This window comes from Lactuca serriola, chromosome 6 (assembly GCF_051521515.1).
Source record: "Lactuca serriola cultivar US96UC23 chromosome 6, Lser_US96UC23_V15, whole genome shotgun sequence".
Classification (NCBI taxonomy): Eukaryota; Viridiplantae; Streptophyta; class Magnoliopsida; order Asterales; family Asteraceae; genus Lactuca; species Lactuca serriola.
In genome coordinates, this window is record NC_136413.1 from 177,041,381 (window position 1) to 177,047,047 (window position 5,667).

Sequence of the window (5,667 nt, forward strand, 5' to 3'; positions counted from 1 at the left end):
TGAATAGAAGACTTGAGCTTTCTTATTTCCATTCTCGTCCACATCACAATCCTTGGTGAGATGGGGCCCTCTACAATTTTCACATCCCACCCTCATAGCATGGATTGTTTGATCCATTTTTGTCATTCTTCTATCAAGACTATCAAGCTTAGCTATCACCGCCGCTATGCTATCATTTTCCGCATTCACTACTCCCCGACTTACTTCGTTTCTTGGATTGTGGTATTCTCTAGAGTGCTTAGAGAATTCTTCAATTAGCTCCTTGATTACCGGGGGCGCCTTCTTCGTGAGCGGACCTTGAGAATCTAGCAATTGCCTTGTGGTGACATTGACTCCATCGTAGAAAATGGAGACCTCTTGTTGGCTATTAAGGTCGTGATGTGGGCAATTTCTAAGCAAACTCTTGTATCTTTCCCATGCTTCATAAAGAGATTCTCCGGGTTGTTGCTCGAAGTTGGCAATTGCTTTCTTTAGCTTGGCTATTTTGGAGGGCAGACAAAAGTGATCAATGAACTTCTCTTTCATCTTGGCCCATGTGGTGACTGATCCGGGAGGAAGTGACTTTAACCAATCCTTTGCAGCTCCTTTGAACGTGACTGTGAGCATGCGAAGAAGCTGGGTCTCGCGGGGGACATTCGGTACATTAAAGTAGTCGGCCACATCATTCACTTCGTCCAAGTGTTTGTAGGCGTCTTCGTGATCCTTCCCATAAAAAGGAATCTCCTTGAGTTGAGCGAGAATATGGCCTTTTAGTTCGAAAGTGGCGGTCGCGGGAATTGCGGGCTGCACAAGTCCCAGGCCGGTGTCATCGCGCATCCTCTTCTTCCATTCCCCCATGGGGACTTCATCGATATTAGCCATAGTGATTACTAAATCGTCTTCAAACTTGGAGTCGTGCTCGAATGTGAGTTCTTCTTCTTCCTCGGTCTCGTATTCGATATCTTCTTGAATTGGGTCTTCAATAGTCAAAGAGGCACTGGATGCTCCGAATTTGCTGCTCCTCTTCTTGCTGAAAACGGACTTGAGGTTTTTGAGTGGCGAGTTCTTTGACGAAGCGGATTCTCCAACGGCTTTGCCCTTGCTCTTCCTTAGCGCGGATTCCGGGTCTTCAAGAGGGGGGACCAGAGGTGTATCAGATCCTCGGGTCATGAAACAACTGTAAACAAAACAGAAAACGCGTAAAAAGAACAAAAATAAAATAAAAAATTAAAACTGAAACAGCGATGTACTCGTCGAGTCGGCACGAGTGCACTCGGCGAGTTCAAGGCAAAAATATAAAAGAAAATTTCCAGTTACTCTAAAAACGAAATTGTAATAAAACTAATTCTACTTACTAAATTGCTTCTTAAATAACTTTGTGTAAGATAAACCCCACACAAAGGATCGAATAAACTAGAATTTAATGTTAATTTAGAACCGTTCCCCGGCAACGACGCCAAAAACTTGATGTGTGCAAACTCACTTAGTTTTAAACCTACTTTTAATTATCAAATAACACACAAAAGGCAGTGAACCTATCAATTGTGGTATAGCTAAATAAGCAGGGTATCGATCATAGGGAACGGCAAATTAAAATTAAAAACTAATTTTATGTAAGTTAATTAATAAGTAGGGGTTTTCTCTACTTTTACAAGACTAGAAACTTACTAACTATTACTAATTTAAGAACTATAAAATAAAGACTTAACTAGATTCAATAATTGGAAAGGAACTTCTGTTTAGTTCAACTTGGTTGACTCTATGGTTGATTTCAAGGTAATGGTGCAATGAATTATTTCTTTCGTTGGTTACCGATTCAAGTGATTAGATTCGTATTCACTACCCTAATCCTTAGCAAATAAACTAACTTAAACAGTGGCCAATTGTCTAACTTAATTAAATTCACTAGATTAATTATTCGGGTTAAGTTAGACTTGCAATAGTTAACTAATTTATTCTTTTAATTAACTTCTTGTTTGATGGTCATCTTACAAGCTTGCACATGGATTTACTCAATTTCCTTATTAATTCTAGTTTCATATTCATTAATCCTAAACATATGGCATAGTGATCACATAGCATATGAGGTTAATAATCAATAGATGTTCATGCTAATCAATTATCTTCCTATTAACAGAAAATTAATTATTATTCACACACAAGGTTCTTTAGCAAGCTAAAATAACAAAAATTCACCAACTTAGAATTAATCCTACCAATCAATCAAACCATATTGTCAACTTTGTATCCCCAAACAGAAGTCTAAAGGTTTTAGCTCATAATTGAAGTAAATAACAGCAAACAAACAAAGTCAAATTGCTTAACCATAATGATAAAACAAAAGAATAAGTGGAATGATGAAATTTTGCCTCAATCACTCTCCGGGATTGAATTCTAGCTTCTTTCGTCGTCTTCTAGGGTTTTTCTGCCTTCTCAATCGCAGCTAAACTCTTCTGAACCGTTCCAGAATTCTCCCCCATCGTTCTGAGGAGTTATCTTTATATATACGAATCGACTCGTCGAGTCAGGTGGCGACTCATCGAGTCCATCTCTCAGTCCCCGTACTGTGATAAGTCTCCGGGATCCCGAGTCATTATCTTCTCGATTCTTCGATCGGACTCGCCGAGTAGGTGTTATTTTTGGTGTTTTTCTTCTTTATTCCATTCTTGATCTCTCAACCACTTCTCCTGCTTCCTTCTGCTTCCGAGCTTCATTTTTGGACTGAAAATATAACTCAAACACTTTTAAGTACCTTTTGTCCATAAAATGCAATAATTTAGCTAATAAATGAATAAAAATCTATACTTAATATAAACTAAATATGCACATATCAATACTTCAAAATAATGTTTTTGTTCTGTTTTCAACTCTAAGTGCATTTCTTTGAGGTCCTTCGGTTCTAACATATGATCCCCCATCTTTATATTATCAATTATGCTCTTATTCTTCAATCCAAATGGTGTATCTTTCATATTGGTGTGTATTTCATGGAGCACATATTCATAATTTTTACTGTTAGTTCCTCATCTATCCATTTGGAATATTTATAGTATTTCCTCTTTTACTATAAAAATACATTCTAACATACGATTCCGTTACACTTCACTCCCTATAAAGATATTTGTTACACATAACTTTAAGGGAGTCCTTAAGGTAACTAATGGACCTTTGTCATCATAATGCCACAATTGAAGGGAATATATAAGGTAAATATTTAGCTACACACATTTACTATGCCAATCTTCAATAACTAATTAACAATATTGCATACATTTAGGTGTTGGTTGTTTTTCAGAGCCAAAAGCTTTGCAATCTACGAACCACATCTACCAACCTCTATGTTAAAAGAGGTGGACCAAAAGTTTGCAGGCTGCAAAAAGAAGATTATTTGTTTTTTTGGTATGCATGTTGTTAAGATAAACTAAAATGCCAATAAACTGGTTTTTTAAACTAAGTATATCAATACAAAAATTTAAATAGTTCGAGTTTTACAACACCAAAAGGTATCATAAAATTCAAATTTCTTTCTGTTTGTTAGTGAAAATACTTGTTAGGGTTTGTATTGTATTCCATTCCTTTATATACTACAATCAGTAATACCTTTACATACAGGACCCCTATACTATATAAGAGTCTAAATATGTACACCAATAAATAATAAATAATAATCTAACACTCCCCCTTAGTTTGAGCAAGAGGTTGTCTATTGCTTAAGTTGATTCTAAAGTCAATAAATAACTGTGTAAGGAGTCCTTTAGTAAAAATATATGCAAACTGATGAGCGGAAGGAACATGCAAAACACGAACTTGTCCAATGACAACATGTTCCCTAATAAATTTTAATTATATTTCCATATGTTTGGTTCTTTGGTGCTAAACAAGATTATGAGCTAAATACATGACACTCACATTGTCACAAAACACAACGATGATTCAAGTTAGAGGGAAAGAAAAGTTCGAGGAGAAGATTGAGAAGCCATGCGGCTTCAACAACAACATTAGCTACCTCCTATATTTGGCTTCGACACTAGACCAAGAAACAACGTGTTGACGTTTTCAAGACAAATAAATGAGATTATCACCAAAATAGACACAAAAGCTAGAAGTAGACTGACGAGTGTCAGGACAGCCAACACACTCAACATCAGAGTAAGAAACCAAATGATCAACATGCGACAGACAAAGATTGAGACCATGATTATGAGTACCCTTAAGATAACGCAAAGATCAACTAAGACCAACTGTCAATAGTGTTTATCTTGAATATTTGTTTGTCAAAGAATGTATATTGACAAAGAGAAACTTATATGTCAAGAGGTCAGTGGGAGTTTTAAAGATCTTGAAAAGTTTTAAGAACTAATCAAGAGTAACATATTGTTAATCACTAGCACACGACTTGAGTTTTGTAACCTATAATGTTGACATATTCTTGTTTCTGTGCTCATTCCAGTTAAGGTTGACTATGCAGATGTGTTCTATAAGTTCTCAACTATTTGCATTAGGGTAAGCACCTTGACCAATGAAAGTTCATTGATCAGTAAGGATGATCTACTGAATAACTTGGAAGACATGGTAGGCCCTTGTGCTGCCAAGTGGAGAAAAATTAAGATTGAACAAGTTCAGTCCATATGAGTGTGAATTTGTTATAGATCTTGTCTTAAGATTATAGTTATGAAAAATTCACATGGATAGGAACACATACACCATAAAAATCTAAGTGTCATAAGGTTTCTCTCAAATTCATGAAAATGGTTGTGAGGAAATGCTTTCACTAAGTAGATTTTAAAGAGTTAGCAATTGTGATATTTGCATTCTCAAATTCGATTATGACTACGACATCCCTCTTCATAGTTCGAATTGTGAGAAAAGGCAAAAGGTCTAAACATTTGAGACTTATTGTTGTAAGTTCTAAAATTGTTTATACATACATATGAGCTTTCTAATAAAAGGTGTGTGAGCTTAGATAAAGTCTTATCGAAGCATCTCGTGTCAAAAATATGAACTTTGGTAAGGAAGTCAATAAAGTATTGATGTCTAGAGGTCCAACTAATTTATGGATTTATGTCACAGCTAGTGGGAGCATAAATATTATGCAAGTAACAAAATAATTGTTATGCTAGTGGGAGCATAATTATTATGGTAAGTATTGCAAGTTAGCAATGTTAATTATAGAAAACAAAGTTTTCAATTCGCAATGTTGCAGGATTGAAAAGTTGTTTTGCTATAATTAAGGGAGAGGAACTTCTACTTCGTTTCAATTCTAAAAGTTTAAATTGAGATTTTAATCAAATTTAGTCAGGAATTTATATGAATACCATGTTGAAATGCTTCAACATTGGAAATTCTATATATGGAAATATTATAGCAAATGACTGGTCAAGTATCATGTCTTTATGTAAGCCATTATGAATCGTATCCCATATGTTTCGGGTATAGGATCGATTGCATATGCTATAATATTCATGTGTTCTAATTTTCCAAATGCCTAGGGCATTAAGAGGGGAAAAGGACTAGAACCGTACATGACTAAAATTATTAAACAACTGCTAAGAACAATCCAAGGTTCGCCAAAGATTGATTGATTATGGATAGTTGGAAGTATAGTAATGGATGGACCATATTGACATTATTATGAATAGACAGGATTCTATTAACAATGCGTTTTCATATGGCAAATATGGAAATTTT

General features: G+C 35.3%; 1 non-coding gene across 1 annotated transcript; it reads left to right on the plus strand.

Moving 5' to 3' along the window:
* Nucleotides 1-370: 370 nt before the first annotated feature.
* Nucleotides 371-477, plus strand: LOC145060859 (small nucleolar RNA R71). The gene has a single exon (XR_013687041.1). It is a non-coding gene; the product is annotated as a small nucleolar RNA R71 (small nucleolar RNA).
* The last annotated feature ends 5,190 nt before the right edge of the window (nucleotides 478-5,667 follow it).